Raw genomic sequence first — 18,384 nt, 5'->3', positions numbered from 1 at the left:
AAGGATGAGCAGCATCGTAAGCAATTGCATAGCTGATGCAATCTCTTTAATGACTGTATGAATATGTTATTCATTTTCACAAACTAGAAATCATATTTCTTTCTGTGTAGTTCATTCAAATAATGACACTTACAATCCACTAAAAGTGTGCGGAGCAAGCCTATTATTGCATTGATTTCAACATGACATCAATGGGAGATGTTCCAAGAAAGTCAAACCAGTAATTCTGTGAATGAATGCCATCCTCTGCTCGAACACGGACAGGTTAAGTAGGTCCATTAACTCAACCCAGCAACCAAAAGACACTGTGACCTTGGCCAGAGAGTCTAAGAGCAAATAAGCCATGAGCAGAACGCTATTAGCTGCTTTAATGAGCCGAAACTGCATCTGACGGTCTATTAGATGCAAACAAACAATAAGGGGGGGGGGGGGGGGGATCTGTAAATGAAAGCTCCTATCAATGCATTTTTAATTAGTCATAAAATAGTAATACTTAACTGCACATGTCCGCATAGAAAATGATCTTCTCACATAACAACCATCTGTGTTGCCTAATGGCTTTAATAATCAAATGCTTGTAAAGCAGCCAGACAAATCAACCCTCATGTGCATCTCTCTTTAACTCACAAACCAACTTCATGTTTGACACAAAAAGCCACTTGCTCTTTCTTAAAGTCATCATGAAACTGTCTTTTCTTCTCTAATGTGCCGTATATACGAGTCAAACGCTTCTCAAACAAGAACAAATGTTGGGCGGGGCTTGATTGTGTCTGTGGCGAATTGATTGGATAGTGGTTTGCTATTGGTGGATCTCATGTGAGTGACAGGTTGTCCCGCCCTCGTCATCAGAGAACAGATGAAGTTATTCTACACATGAATTTAACACAATAATGATAAATCATTTATAATAAACACTGCAATATTCAGATTTCTCCACACGGCTGGAAGAGATAAGAGGACAGATTCACCCAAATCTTCTTAAAGTCAGCCTGAAAGGGAAGTTACACTCGTCTTTTCTTCTCTATTGTGCAGTATGTATCGAGTGAAGCGCCTATCAAACAAGAACAAATGTAGGGCGGGGCTTGAGTGTGTCTGTGGGGAGTTGATTGGATGGTTGTGGTTTGCTATTGGTGGATCTCATGTGAGTGACAGGTTGCCCCGCCCTCATCATCAGAGAAGAGATAAAGTTATTCTGAGTCAAGATTACCAGGAACATGAATTTAAACCAATAATGATGTGCACTGATAAATCATTTATCATAAACACTGAAATACTGTAATAGTTTGGGAGTGCAAACTTCAGATTGAAATCTAGTATTTTTATTTTCCGAGAATCCTCAACTAAACCTTTTCTGACTCATAAAAGCTAATCTAAATATCACCCAAAACAGACGATAATGACCATGGCTGTTGTCATAGTCACCACATCATCGCCAATTATCACCGTATAATCCATTTTATTGTATCTGCCATCATCAGTCATATAAAGCCCATGCTTTCCGCTCATTTCCCGACAACCTTTCCTTGCTTAATGGTTATGAATTTGTAAATATGAGTCACATATCCTAGGCTAGATGAAATAAACGGTCTTATGCTGTATGGAGGAGAGAGGAATTATAAAGAGAAGAGAATGACAGCTCTCATGCACTGTTTGGGTCACAGGTAGAGTAAGTCAGCACTTAAACCATTAGCCACTGGACTGGTTCCCGCACCGACACAGGAAGTGAGGTAATCAAATGCTGAGAAGAAGATTGATCGGCTATTTTCGGCAAGAGGCTTTCTGCGGCACGTTATGTTCAGTGGAAATCTCAGTCCCTCACAAACACAAGCTGCAGATCTTTGACAAGACGCCAGACAAACACGATGAAGCTTCAAAGCATTCATGCAGAACATAATTTCAAGACATTAAGCTTCAGTTAAACCTTATTTTTCTTCTAAAAAATCCTTATTCACAATAATATTGTTCAAAAATGGATTGGACAGTTAAAGTTACAATGAAATTAATGAATGTAATTCATAAACTAAAGGCACAATATGTACGATTTTTGGATTAAAATATCCAAAAATCACTAGAACAGTGTATTATATTTTGTTGACTTGTGTACATTATCCCAATTGACCTATCGGTAACCTTAAACATATCTAAACTCACAGAAATATCAACAATAAAACAAATTAGACGATAAATCACAAAGTCTTTGACACAGAAGGACCACCTCTCGTTGAGGAGCATTCAAGTGGGACTTAAATATATTAAAGATTTGAAAATAAATATGGTGGGAGATTCATTTGGAAGCGAGGGTTTACAGATCACAATGCAAGCGGGAGAAGCCTCATATCACGGTCGTCACGATCACAGAGAACAACATCCAGGATCAACACAGTTCATGTACCGCAGGATAAGATTCATCTACATTCAACCCTCCTATTATCTTTGGGGTCAATTTGACCCCATTCAATGTTTAACGTCTGTAAAAACACGATTCACATCATGTTTCCTAATTTAATGGGGACAACTCTGTAAACATAACATTAACATGATGATATGTTTCCAATGTCCTGTACACATTTTGTAGCATCTGTGTTCTTTGGGGTCAATTTGACCCCAGGCTCTTTTAGCTGTACAAAACATAAGAAATATCAAAATTGTATATCCATTTGTTTAGGTTGTTTAATTGAGGTCACTATAACATGCTATAATTTTATATATTCAATGTAACATTAAAACAACTTCCCTCTGATTTTGGGCTCTAATCTAACCTAACCAAACCATACCTGTAGTATTGCGAGAACCACTAGTATTTCACGTTATTATGGTCTTGCCCCCCCACGTGAATGACAGGGAAGCCATAGTTCTGCTAATGTCATCAAAATGGTTCCAGGGCCCACCAGATATGCTGTCAGACATAAATGACCTGAGACATAAACCTTTGTAAAAAAAAAAAATCATATTCTGGAGGTTTAAATTACTGGGGTCAAATTGACCCCAGTTGGTAACAAATGTTACTAGATTTGAGGGTAACAGGAGGGTTAACCAGTTTAATATGGAGAGGGACTGAAATGTAGACCTTCATTTATGTGTTTTTGACCTACACTGTTAACGTTACATGACGTGAGAACAGTTAGTTATTGCCAGAGTTGTGTATAGTTATAGTTGTTAGCAGGGACTCACTAACTTTATTCGTAACTTAAGTTTGACAACCAGAAAATCCTCTCAGGACACCTGGAATCAGTGTTACAGACCCCAGACACATCGTTTGACCATTTTTTGTAGCATAAACACCATCAAACCTATGAGAGCTTCGCACATCCAGTGTTTCTCTATAGTGCTGGAACCAAAAGATGTCAGAGTTCCGGACCCAGCGCAACTGATACTCAGCTGCCATTGGCTCATCTGCGTTCGAGGGGCGGGGCTTACCGATAGGTCAATTGTCACCAAGACAATTTGACAAAATTTAAATTCAGAGAAATAAGCGGAGCCTATCAATGACATCATACCCGCGTTACCCTCAATTTCCGGTTTATTTTCTGGTAACCATGGAAACACTAGTGCCGCTTTAATATCTGATGTGTTTTATTAGACACTGTTTGGATCATTGATGGACAGAAACTCCTCATTGTTCTCCAGCTCAACACAGTTAGTCTTATTGTGTAAATCTGGTGGTGTTGATTTACTGCGTGTAACATGTTTTACCGCCTCATATCTTCTCGCTCAATGCAGTGTGAACAAGTGTCTCATAGTAGCGCCGAGCTAACGCACAGAGTAGCATTAGAACATCACTTTAACACACTCACATGTGTGTGATATGATAAAACAGCGCTGCGTTACACACACGCATGAGCAGAAGAAGCGGAAGAAGTGGAAGCACTTGTGGGAGAATAAAAGCTCCGCCCACTTAAGAGTCAAGACACACCTTTGTTCTAAATAAGAGACGAAAAATTACATATTGTGGCTTTAAAGGGGGCGTATTAAGTCTTTGTTTTTGGGCTCTACTTGAGCAGGTTTTCCTGCTTGAATGTTGATTATTCCCTCAGATTCTCCATTGTTGCGGCTCCTCTCTTCCCAGTCTGTCAGTAACGCTGTGCTCTGATTGGTCAGCTAGAGCGGTGTGTTGTGATTGGTGTTTGGGAAATGTCCCGCCCCTTACCATAACCGGCTGTTTCTACACACGACTGACTACCTCAACCAGGCCCTGCCCCTTTATTCTGCGTATTAATTATTATAATGAGGAATATTGAGACGTGTTGGTTCCCGGAAGAAAACTCAAGGAGGCGTTTCAGGGAGTTCAGAAACACTGATATAGAGAAGAACTCGCTGGAATGACAACATTACACACTAAAGAAGGAAGAAAAAGCAGAATAAGTCCTCTTTAAAGTACGGTTTACTTCGAGTTCATTTATTAAATTCTTTATTGTAGCAGTAAGCATGTAACCTGATCCTTATTAATTGCCTTTAATCCTACACTATAAAGCTCATTTGACATCTTCCAAAGCAGCTTATATCAAGCGCTGTGTTGATCGACTATACAGCGACGCGAGAGGATGGATTCACACTGTCTCTGCAAATAGACCCGTCTATCATAACCGCACTTACTGTAGCACGATGCATTAATACACATCTCCCTGTTGCCAACAGTCAGTCCAAGCACATCACCATTATTTTTCCAGCATGATACATATCAACAAGAGGTGCAGAAATCATGTCTATAAACACAGAGAATACAATCAAACGAGTTATGTTCGGGAGTGAGAACAGATTTCTTCCATTAGGCCTGTGTCACTTTTGGTTTGCACTGCATGGAAAGTTTGACCCTTCATTTTATTGTTTACCACTATCATCCCACAAATCATTGCATTCTGTCTGTGATAACCCAGTATGATGTATGACGGATGCAGACATCCTCTGCAATATTTAATGCATCTCATATATGGAGAAAAACTGTGATTGTAAGTAAATGCTTCCGTAGTCATGTCCAGTCATGCATAAACATATTTAAGATATTCTCTATATGAAGTTCTCAGAACATTAACTTCAAATGCATCATCATATTTTAATGAAAGAGCTAAATGAGGATGTTTTGTTAGAGCGTGGGCAATTCTTGCATGTCTTGGCTTTATGTATTCGGATCACAGAGGCGGACGGAGAATGATAAAGTCATTGAAAGCGCTAATCCAGACAGACACGTACTGTAACCAGAGAAATGCAAAATCACTTTCTCAAACCTGCACTGTAAATATATGTTTGTCGTTTTAGCACTAACAAGTCAAGAAAAAAGTTACCTTGCCATGTGGTGGAAAATGACATTCGATTTAATTGGAGAATGCATGTCATTTTATAGTGAAACAAGGTTAAAAATTATGTTTTTCATAAGAAAAAAAAAAAACACAATTAGCCATTGCTCACTGAAATGTATTCATCATGTCATTTTAAGTACATTTTACAAGAAAATACTATCTTTCTACTTAATGTCATGTTGAATCCAATGCATTAGTTATCACCTCTTTGTAAATATTTGCCAGCGATTTCTGAGAGAAAATCCTAATTGTTTTTGGTATATTACTATATTTTGAGATTCAAATCAGTGAGATTTAGTAATTTACATATATATATTCACAGACAAGGTCTATAGTCCCATGTTAAACGCATGTTTGAGCTGTTGAACTGAAAGCATATCTTAAAAGCAAAACAGTTTTGCATGTTTATAAAAGCTACTTAATGTCCTAATTGAACTAAAGGCTAATCCTGGATTAATCTAAGCCCTGTGTGTGAAACCAGGCCTATATCAGTTAATGAAATATACTGTAATGTCATGCCATAATGCCTTAACCCCTTGAGTGTCAAAGATTACTGATGTTCAACATTCACTGCACGTTAAAACATCACACTCTTACTTGATCTGGACAAACTGAGTATCATTAGACAGATTAAAGACTTAAAGACAGCTTCAATATTTGACCACCGTTTATGATGCTAGATTGCAGTGACATTAATTTCTTAATTTATGTCAGGAGTGCATATTTGTAGAAATATTGATTTATTTTCATGTTTTCAAAATATTTCATTATACAGAATACCATTTCGATTAATTTCCCACTGAATTATGCTGATCTGAAGAGCTGAACAGGCGTTCAGAGTGCGCTCTGTCTCTCCTGTTTCTGGTTTGCGTCAGTTATGACTAGGAATGCACCGAATCCACATTTTTGGGGTTCGGCCGAATACCGAATCTACTGGTTAAGATTCTGCCGAATCCGAAACTGAATACCGAATCCTACTCCCATCCTCAGTCCATTATCACAGTAAACACATTAATGAAGTAAACAACATCCACAGCAGTGTATTTTTCATTTTATTTTATTTTACCTGTAAAAAAAAAGAATAGGCAACATTATGCCAGGATGACTGTCCTTCCTTTGCCGTATTTGAATTTACTGCATTTTGGCTGCGGTCTGTAGATTCCCTCATGCACAACTCGTATTCTTTCATACGCAAATGTTTTAACAGCGGCTATTGTTTAGGGTCCTTGCCACCACGAGACAAATCGGCATTGCAAATTGAACATGTAGCTCGACTTGAATCGCCTTCTTTTGACTGAAAGTACTGCAAAACAATACGTTTTCTGCTCACAAGTTTCATTTTCACTTTCTCAGCCTGCATTCGAACGGTCCACCTAGTAAATCTCCCCCCACCCCCCCCATAAACTACGCCCCTGCATATTTCAACAACATAATATGACCAAAATCCATATTAAAATGCAATCGGACGTTATTACAAACACTCATTGTTGGTTTAAAGTGAGTTTTTTTTTAGTAAAAGCATTTAATCTTTTAAATTGTGTTATGTAGCTTGATGGTAACTGTAGCTGTAATTCACCTGTTAAACCAGCAAACAAAAGAATAATGAAGATTAAGTCTAACACTGGAAGAGGTGCTAACATTCGTCGAGAGAGAGAACAATAGAAACATGAACGGAGCAGTTCTCCACATCAGACATTAGAGTGCAGGGGAGTTATAGGGACCATACATCATTTCATTAGCATTTTTATCAGCCTTCTCTAAAAAATACATGACATGATTTTAGGAAATGTTTAATGAAATGCATAGTTTTAGAGATATAATCCTCAGATTTTAAAGGAAGCATAACCACACTTGTAGCTTCACTTTAATTGTTGTTATAAGTTTGTATATCAGAGCTTATATATCTCCATATTAAGTCTTGAGCAGTAAACTCTCAAGTGTTGGCTTTTTATATGCAAGTTATGTGTCTATTCAGACTTATGAGCAGTAACCTTTTTTACACCATTTACGCCCCACTTGCCTAAATGGGGGGTGTCTAGTAAGGGGTTAAACAAGCACTCATATACACATATACTGTGACTTAACAGGACCATTGTTCTTGTCTCCTTTACAGAAGGTAGATGTATAGATGTATAAAACCGTTTGCTCATGCTTGACTGTTCGAAGTTTGACATGGGTCTATTTTTAACTCCTTGCCAACACCCAGCCCTGTTCACACAACAGTGATTGAGATAATTGGTTGGTGTTTAGCTGAGTAGACATATAAAGACAACCACCCTTCCCTCTGCCATGCCTCGCGCTGCACTGGCATTACACACAGTATGTGTTCCACCCACAGGCATTAGCTATTAGTGTTCACCATTCCAGACCCTCGTGCAGAGTGCTGAGTAAGAGAGCAGTGTTTACACTGCAGATGCATGAACAAATGATCAGCGGAAGAAAGAGCGAGACTCCCTCAGGCAGAGTCATGCAAGAAGAGAGGAACACTGTGGAATAAGAACAGGACATTAAAACAAGAGAGGGGAGAATGAATGGATGGATGAATGACGCACGTTTCACTGTCGGCCATAAGCCTTTTATATGACAGCAGGGGTGCCAAAAGTACCATTTCTTCAATGCTAAAATACAAAATGCAACAGTACCTTTCTTTCTGCAGCATCAGTCGCTGTCTGTCTGACTGACTGACTGAACGCTCACATGCATATTTCCATGCATGCTCTGTGAAGTGTGCCTACTGCCTCGCGGTAACGTGGCTGAAAATGCACGTCTTGCTCAAAAAGACTGTCTTAAGTGAAGGCAAAATATCTGATGTGTGTCCCAGGCCTGCTGTTTAATATGCTGTTCATTATAATCCAAATATATATTTAACAGTATCATGCCATTATTCAAACCTATATTTTGTATTAAAATAATAAAATAGCAATACATTAAAACGGAGTGTCTATTTACGCTAGCTCCGCCCAGCAATGCCTGTTTGGGCCACACAAGATTAAAAAAGACAGAAGAGCGTAAGCCTCATGCTTTGACACGATTGATCCGGGTTCCAAACCGCCTTTTGCAGAGCTCGCTCTTCTCCCTTCTCCCTTTTCCCATCATAGTTCACATCGGAAAGGCATTTGCTTTCAATAAAATGAAGAAAATGTTCTAAAAGCGGAAATAAAGTGCCTAACGAAATGTTTAATAATAATAAAAGCATTTATTGTGTAGGGTTAGGGGTCAGTGTAGGGAGGGCTTTTATTGTCCCATTAAGGCGGCATCCATTTAATAATTCTAATAAATATAATCATTTACACTCTATGGCAGGGGTGTACTCTACTTTTCAAACAACAATTCACCAACATTAATCATGGCTTTACTGTGGTAACACGAACTGTAACCGTGGTCATTTGTCAGAAATGTGGGTTAATATCTAATTTTATTAAAATTTTAATGTAGATATGTATTAAATTAGTATTAAAGGCCAAATTGCAGACTATTTTGTCATAAACTTGCAGTTTTGTGCATTTGTATTTATTTTTATAGACTAAATACCTTAAAGCCATTCTAGATATATATATTTTTTTGTTACTTTTTGCCTTGTGTGCACTGCAAAAAATGCTGTCATTTAGTATTTTTGTCTTGTTTCTAGTATAAATATACAAGTTCTTAAATCAAGATGCATTTACTAGATAAGTTAAATGACATTAGATATTTTTTCTTGTTTTCTGGAAAATATAATGAAATTGAAGTGAGTTTTTGGTTAAAACAAGCAAATATATCTGCCAATGAGGTGAGAAAAATAATGTTTCTGTTTGGAATCTTGTTTCTGTCCCAAACAGAAACAAGATTATTTTTCTAATCCGTTGGCAGATAATTTAGTTTGTTTCAAGCAAAAACTCAATTCATTTGGATTTTTTCCCAGAGGAATCAAGAAAAAATATGTAAATATATATATATATATATATATAATAGAAAAGGGACCGGCCCCCGGGTATGTCCACAACATCGAATCTGGCCCCCTTATAAAAAGTTGGACACCCCTGCTCTATGTTATTATTGCATCCTGTTTATGTACAACAATACTGAGGTGAAAATAGTCTCAACCCTCTACAATGCGAATAAATCTTCACTTTGGGGCGACTAAACAATATCTATCACTCTGCAAAAGGTGCTTTATGTAACGCTATGTAGTGTACATGATAAAACCCGTTCAACATTTGTGTTAGCTACTGTATACAGGCCACCTGGGCATAATACAGACTTTATCAAAGAATTTGCTGATTTTCTATCAGAGTTAGTACTGGCCGTAGATAAAGTACTAATTGTTGGTGATTTTAATATCCATGTTGACAACGGAAAGGACGTATTGGGATTAGCATTTAAAGACACACTAAACTCTATTGGAGTTAGGCAACACGTGTCAGGAGCCACTCATCGCCATAATCATACTTTAGACCTAATATTGTCACATGGAATAAATGTTGATACCGTTGAAATTCTGCAGCAGAGCGATGACATCTCAGATCATTACTTAGTATCATGTATACTTAATTTAGCTAAGGTTGCAAAGCCGCCCCCTCGCTTTAAAAATGGCAGGACAATCACTGCCGCTACTAAAGATTGCTTTTTAAATAATCTCCCTCATCAGTATCATCTGCTCAGCATCCCAGATAGTATAGAAGAACTCGATGTTGCAACAGAAACTATTGACTCTCTCTTTTGCAGTACTTTAGACACAGTTGCTCCTCTGCGCTTAAAGAAGATTAAAGAAAATAGTCCAACGCCGTGGTACAACGAGCACACCCGGGCCCTTAAAACAGCAGCCAGAAAAATGGAGCGCAGCTGGAAGAAAACAAAATTAGAGGTATTTCGTAATTCGTGGAAAGAGCACATGATCACATACAGAAAGGCTGTAAAAACTGCTAGATCTGCTTATTTCTCAACTCTCTTGGAAGAAAACAAACACAACCCAAGGTATTTATTCGATACAGTGGCTAAATTAACCAAAAATAAAGCTTCAACTTCTGATGATTGTAAACAGCACAGCAGTAATGACTTTATGAACTTCTTCACATGTAAGATTGATAATATTAGGAAAAAATTTTTAACCATGCAGCCGTCTAATACAGCATCACATCAGACAGAGCATTGTAGCATCACTGAGGAAAAATTACACTCATTCACTGCTATAGGAGAAGAAGAATTGGCTAAACTCGTTAAATCATCAAAATCGACAACATGTATGCTCGACCCTATACCGACTAGGCTATTAAAAGAGATGCTACCAGAGGTCATAGATCCTCTTCTTAATATCATTAATTCATCTTTGTCATTAGGATATGTACCGAAAACTTTTAAGTTGGCAATTATTAAACCACTTATTAAAAAACCGCAACTTGATCCTACAGATTTAGTCAATTATAGACCAATCTCAAATCTACCCTTTCTGTCAAAAATACTTGAAAAGGCAGTGTCTTCACAATTATGTTCCTTTTTAGAAAGAAATGGTATCTGTGAGGATTTCCAGTCAGGATTTAGACCGTATCATAGCACTGAGACTGCTCTCGTCAGAGTTACAAATGATTTGCTCTTATCATCCGATCGTGGCTGTATCTCTCTATTAGTGTTACTCGATCTTAGCGCTGCATTTGATACTATCGACCACAACATTCTTTTGAATAGACTCGAAAATTATGTAGGTATTAGTGGAATTGCATTATCATGGTTTAAATCATACCTATGCGACCGTTATCAGTTTGTAGTAGTAAATGAAGATATGTCACACCGATCGCAAGTTCAGTATGGAGTACCGCAAGGCTCAGTGCTAGGACCGCTACTCTTCACCCTGTACATGCTACCACTGGGAGATATCATTAGGAAGCATGGCGTTAGTTTTCATTGTTATGCTGACGATACTCAGCTCTATATTTCTTCACGCCCTAAAGAAACTTACCAATTCACAAGATTAACGGAATGCATAGCTGATATAAAACATTGGATGACTGGTAATTTCCTGCAACTCAATTCAGAAAAAACTGAATTTTTAATTATTGGACAAAAAAGCTCCACAAGTAGTAACCTAGAATACTGTCTAACACTTGATGGCTGTTCTGTCAAGTCCTCGTCGTCAGTGAGGAACCTGGGTGTGCTCTTTGATACCAATCTTTCGTTTGAAAGCCACGTTTCTAGCATCTGTAAAACTGCTTTCTACCATCTTAAAAATATATCTAAATTACGGCACATGCTCTCAATGCAAAATGCTGAACAGTTAGTTCATGCGTTCATGACCTCAAGGTTAGATTATTGTAATTCTCTACTGGGTGGTTGCCCTGCTCGCTTAATAAATAAACTCCAGCTGGTCCAAAACGCAGCAGCTCGAGTTCTTACTAGAACCAGGAAGTATGACCATATTAGCCCAGTTCTGTCAACACTGCACTGGCTGCCTATTAAACATCGCATACATTTTAAAATCTTACTTATTACTTACAAAGCACTAAATGGTTTAGCTCCCCAATACTTGAGTGAGCTCTTAACATATTATACTACATCACGTCTACTGCGGTCTAAAAATTCTGGCCAGTTGATCATACCGAGAATATCCAAATCAACTGCAGGCGGTCGATCGTTTTCCTATTTAGCACCTAAACTCTGGAACAGTCTTCCTAACATTGTTCGGGAAGCAGACACACTCTGTCAGTTTAAATCTAGACTAAAAACACATCTCTTTACTGTGGCATACACATAAAACACTTTTTCAATGAAATGATTGTTAGGCTGCATTAACTAGGTCAGCCGGAACCGGGAACACTTCCCATAACACCTGATGTACTCGTTACATCATCAGAAGAATGGCATCTACGCTAATGTTAGTCTCTCTGTTTTATCCCGAGGTTTACTGCAGTCAGCTGGATCCAGATCAGATGGTGGACCTGCGCCCAGAGAAGACCAACACAGGACCCCGAAGTGTCTGGGAGACCGTGATTAGACTCCCCCTGAAACTGCCTCATCGACACGGCATCTCAATAAACCCGTCTCCTGCGTGTTGCCTCCGATCATTCGAATATTGCACTTTAATAATTATTTAATCAACATCATCCTCAATAAACCCGTCTCCAGCATGTTGCCCCCGGTCCCTCGAATATTCTGATCTATTATGACCTCCGAGCTGTAAAACTGCCAGAATAATAATAATAATACGCTGTTTGTTAATTGGCCAGAGGAGAACTGGCACCCCGACTGAGCCTGGTTTCTCCCAAGGTTTATTTTTCTCCATTAGGTCACCTAATGGGGTTTTGGTTTCCTTGCCACTGTTGCCTCTGGCTTGGCGTGCTCAGTTGGGGACACTAAATTTTTCAACTAAACATCGAAATACATCTAAATAATAAACTAAATTAACCATTTAAACTAAATTACTGATCAAATTATTAATCTAAAGCCCACACTGTCACTGTATGATACTTGAAATTTTTCCAGAATGGCTATACAGCTGAATAAAATTATGCTGCATTATTTTCCTGTTTAACACTGTAAAGCTGCTTTGAAACAATCTACATTGTTAAAAGCGCTATATAAATAAAGTTGACTTGACTTGACTTGACTAGCCATTGGCTAATAAAGGCTTAGATTTTACTCACCAGTGCGTGTCTAAGAGGCTAAGAATAAGTTTAGCATATATTTATTTTCACTCGCTGAACACTCACAGAAACAGAGTTTCGCTCTCCGTCAAGCGATCTGTCTATTTCAGTTACAACCAAGCGGCTCCTCCCACAGTTTCTCCTCAAGCCGATACGGAAGTGAGTTAAACTGCAGTTCATGGACTGGCCACTAGAGACAGACTCCAGAAGGAGCAGAGTCTCATTGAGCTCATGTTAAAATGCCCGAATTTACAGCAGAAGAACACATGTTTACAGTCTGGGACACATTGTGCTTTTGGTCTGTACGGCTGATTTTGCCCTTCATGACGACTGTGAGGGGGGTGAATTTATTTATAAAACATTAGTTTACATTATATAAAGCCTTCAATTTTCTCTGGTAGTGGGCGGGACTAATGCGCAAACGGCAATCACATTGGCTGGCGATCATCTATTACCTTCACTGTTTTGATATTAGCAAATCAGTTCGAGCAACGTTATCAACGTGAATAATATTCATGAACCCAGCAGCTCATCAACTGTTCATTGTTAGTTCAGGTCCATTAAATAATATTTATAGATACAATTTATTATTTTCAAGAATAATAAATGCTTTATAAATGTTAGTTCATGTTACAAATGTTACCATAATAACAAAACAAGTTCAAAAAACCTTTTTACACGAAGCCAATTGTAAATCACTGCCGACTGAATCAACAGCAGATCCAGCTGACACACATCTGATGTTTGGTGGGAGGGAGAGAAATAACATCCAAATGACGCAAGATTAGCAGAGAACTATGATCAAAGGATCCTATAATGGCAAATGTGGTCTGAACATCACGATTACCATCCCTGCACTTCAGGAAAAGTTAGAGATGAAAGCATTGAGAGAGATTGTTACTGACTCTGGGAGTGATGAGGATGAACAGCAAAGCCAAAGACAGAGGAAAGCTCCAATGAAAGGTGATCAGAGGGCTGCATTAAATAAATTAAATTAAATTAAATCAAATCAAATCAAATTAAATTAAAAATGTATAATAAAATTAAATAAAAACATAAGAAGAAGAAGAAGAAGAAGAAGAAGAAGAAGAAGAAGAAGAAGAAGAAGAAGAAGAAGAAGAAGAAGAAGAAGAAGAAGAAGAAGAAGAAGAAGAAGAAGAAGAAGAAGAAGAAGAAGAATTTAAAAAAATATAATAAAAAATTAAAATTAAATAAAATTAAATTGATAATAAAAACAAATAATGATAAAATTAAATTAAATTAAATTAAATTAAATTAAATTAAATTAAATTAAATTAAATTAAATTAAATTAAATTAAATTAAATTAAATTAAATTAAATTAAATTAAATTAAATAATAAACAGCTTGTGGGTCCCAAAGTATGGAAGCTTGATTCTGCCACAGATTAAAAAAAAAAAAATAATAATAATTGCGACAAAAAATCAATTGCGACATTTTATCTGTCAATTCAGACTTTTTTCTCGCAATTTCAAATTTATATTTCACAATTTTTATTTTTTTCCCCCTCTGAATTCTGAGTTTACATCTTGCAATTCTGTTTTTGCCACAGAATAAGATAATAATAAAGTAATTGTGAAATATTTCTCTAAAAATTCTGACTTTTGTTCTTGCAGTTGTGCGTATATCTCACAATTTAGACTTTTTAATCATAATTGGGAGTTTTATCTTACACTCATTGTGAATCTCACAATTCAGTTTTTTTTTTTCCTTCTGCTACGGAAAAGTTTAAAAAGGTAATTTAAACTTTTTATATCACAATCCTGACTGTATCGCAATTGCGTGTCTATATCTTGCAATTCTTACTCAGGTCTGAATTGGGAAATAAAAATACAATACAAAATTGCCTTTTTTACTTTTTATTCGGTGGCAGAAATAAGCTTCCACATCACGTTGCATCATTGTGCATTTACCAACACACTGTCATTGACCCACATCCAAAGAACAAACCCACATCCGTCTTGATCCTGTAGTCTCCCAGCAGCAGCAGCACACACACACACACACACACACACACACCCTCGAGATTACGGGTGGCTGCGTAACCAGGACTGCAGGACGGCAGCGGGCGGAACAGAGGCTTGAGAGAGGGCTTGCTTTGCCTCAGGGTCGCCAGATTCAGAGTAATAGACTCCCACCATCTAATTCCCAGAGAGCTGACAGAGCGGCCATGTCATATTGAGGGAACTGACTGACTGCAGACTACAGGAAGAAAGAGAGCAAGCTTGTGCCAGCGACGGCAATGCAAGTGTGCAGAAAGCATGAATGCATTGATGACCTTTTTCAAGCTCCAAATTTAACCAAGCAGTCAATCGTCACATGTGCAACGCCTGAATGCTTCAAATCGGACAAAAACACACACATACATGATGAGAATAAAGCACATCTGAACCCAGTCCTGATCAAGACGCCAGCTAAGTTTTCTCCAGCGAAGTGGTGTCTGTAGATTTCACTTAAATGATGCTAATGTGTGTGAGATAAACACGTGGGTGGAAACCTTTTATACAATTCAATTAAGAGGATTACACTTCACCTGTAAAAAGCGAATGCTGTCTGACCTATAACCCTTCAAAGTGCAACAGAATGCATCCACGATGACTGAGTGTCCATCAAATGATTGAATTAAATTGTAGCTTATCTGACAATATTTAATGCAAAAAAATGCCTTGGAGCAAAATGCATTGAACTTGACAAATACCTTTACTATTTGAGTATTTGCTGTATGTTTGGTTTTAGTAGTTCACACACACACACACACACACACACACACACACACACACACACACACACACACACACACACACACACACACACACACACACACAGATATCAGACATCCATTAGGTGTGGCATGCCGATTACTGGACACAGAGACACGATTCTGCCAATGGAGTCTAATCAGTCCATTTTTGCAAATCTCATTGTGATTCATATCTAATGACGGCCGTCACCACTGGAGATCCTCCACTTGCCAGCCAATCTATTTTTGGCTGAGAGCAATCGCAGTATTGGGATGCACAGCAGCAGTGCTGTCTGTCACATGGCAACAGAGCAAAGCAGTGCTAGTTCAGGGTCATAGTTCCTGAGAATGTTAGAAACCTGTCAAATATGACCTTCAGACTCATTTTACCCGGCTTTCTCCCTTTGTCCTGCTCGCTCGGTCCCTTGTTGTGCGTGAGAAGTGCACAGCAATTATTCCAACCCGTCAAAGCACCCGCACACAGCAAGCCGACGCGAGACTCATCGCGTTTGACTGATTAGAACACCTTCATATTGCAACGCGTGCTCCTGAAACACCTCGAAGTGCGCGTTCACGTGCACGCGCGGACAGGAGACTTTCCCCTCGGCTCGATCGGGGTGCTGTCCGTGGTCCTGAATGGAGAATTCTCTCGGACACTTGCATGAACTAATCGTCCGAGCGCATTTTAAACAGTGTGGCCGCGTCATTTTCCTCGCATGCACCGGCTCTAATTTTTCTCGCATCCTTCCACAAAAGACAGATCATGCACGTCTCTCATCCATTAGCCACTGAAAAGGTCACGGATACAGTCTTTCGGTTATAACAATGCCCCATTTAGAGCGCGCGCCCACACACGGAAGCCTACCTTGTTTTTTTCGATCTCGGGATCCACGCTAACTTTGCTCTCCAGACGGGTCCGACGAATCCTACAGCCCTCCGAGCGCGCGCACGAACTCTCTGACGAGTTGACAGCTGAAGAGCATCGCTTAAGCACACGCGCATCCACCGGGCTCGATCACGATAGCACTACGGGAGTGTTTTCCTGGGCTGCTGTCGAGCTCTGATGCATCTCCGTCTGATGCATGCATTTATTGCGCGCGATGTCCTTGACAAGTATCCACATCACACTGCACAGTGGAAACGGCGCTGGAAACACAGCCATACGCACGCGAACATACTTGTTCTGATCAAAGTCGCTCGCGCATCATCTAATCCATGCGATCACTGGAAGTCCTCGCCTCTGCTCCAGTATATCCAAACATCATCCCAAGTCACACGCAACCGCCTCCCGATGAATTATTCCTCGCTGTTGGTGGAAAGAGACTCCAAACGTGCGGCGCGCGTTGTAACTGAAGCGCTGTAGTGTTTGTGCAGTTCAGCCGCCGGTAAATGGGAGTGGTGAGAGTGAGGAGAAACGCGCACCCCGCACGCAGCCTACGCCGCAGACACGCCTCGCGCTGCCCACCGACTGCCGACAGAGCGCGAGATCCTGCTATCTTGACATGTTGCAATAATTCAAATGTTCCTGAGATGCTTCTTTAGTTTTGTAGCAGGCATGAGATGAGTTTCAGCAGAGACGTCAAATGCGCGCGTGTGCGTGTGTGTGTGTGAGAGAGAGAGAGAGAGAGAGAGAGAGAGAGAGAGAGAGAGAGAGAGAGAGAGAGAAGAGAGATCAAATGTCCCCATGAGGATGGTAAAACCTGAAATCAGCTACACTGAGGGAACCAGCCATCGACCCCATACAGGGACACGGCTTAATACACATACTAAACAATGTCTGAAGACGAATGTAAAAATAATATAAACTATCATAAGGATTTAAAGCAACGGAAAGTCCCCAGCATGAGTGTGTGTGGGCGCGCGAGCGCGCGCGCGCGGGGTCTGTGTGCTCTATAGAGGGTGATCTTGCATTTAAATTACAGCAAATACAGTACGTGAACGGAATGGATCTTTCATTTCTAAAACGTGCTGTGAATTCTCATCCCTGCGCTTTGGTGAAGGATTGTTGAAAGTTTGGCATTCAGGGATAAAAACAGGAAGATATTATCTGTACACACCGCCTTTCACTGGGATTTGTTTACTTGCAATTCTCTCAAATGTGCTTTAGCTGTGGTCGAATTGAGCTCAATTTAAATAAATAGATAAATAATCCCACATTCATCTAGTTTGAGGTACAACACTCAGGTACACTCTAAAAAATGCTGGGTTAAAAAAAACCCAAGTTGGGTTGAAAATGGACTAACCCAGCGATTGGGTTGTTTTAAGCAAACATCTAACTCAACCGCTGGGTTAAAACAACTCAATAACTGGGTCAGTCCATTTTCAACCCAACTTGGGTTATTTTTAACACAGCATTTTTTAGAGTGTAGGCTCCAGTATTCAGGAACAAATATATAAATAAAAAATTTAATAAAAAAATAACATGAAATGAGTTGAACACTCAGATTAAATAAAATAAGACAACAAATAATACATCTGCCTACACTCTAAAAAATGCTGGGTTAAAAATAACCCAAGTTGGGTTGAAAATGGACTAACCCAGCAATTGGGTTGTTTTAAGGAAACATTTAACCCAACCGCTGGGTTAAAACAACCCAATTGCTGGGTTAGTCCATTTTCAACCCAACTTGGGTTATTTTTAACCCAGCATTTTTTAGAGTGTACTGGATTAAGTAAGCACATGCACTGATCAGGCATAACATTATAACCACTGACAGG

At 39.1% G+C, this 18,384-nt stretch overlaps 1 protein-coding gene across 1 annotated transcript in view; it reads right to left on the bottom strand.

Annotated features, from left to right (window-relative positions):
- Positions 1-17,284, bottom strand: part of LOC307132055 (leucine-rich repeat and fibronectin type III domain-containing protein 1-like protein) — a 279,896-nt gene extending 262,612 nt beyond the window's left edge. Inside the window, exon 1 of the mRNA XM_079826188.1 lies at positions 16,532-17,284. The gene's annotated coding sequence lies outside the window, so the exon portion shown is untranslated. The remainder of the gene's footprint in view (positions 1-16,531) is intronic.
- Between the last annotated feature and the right edge of the window lie 1,100 nt (positions 17,285-18,384).

Source organism: Gobio gobio, assembly GCF_949357685.1.
Source record: "Gobio gobio genome assembly, chromosome: 9".
Taxonomy (NCBI): Eukaryota; Metazoa; Chordata; class Actinopteri; order Cypriniformes; family Gobionidae; genus Gobio; species Gobio gobio.
This window is presented reverse-complemented; position numbering and strand designations above follow the sequence as displayed.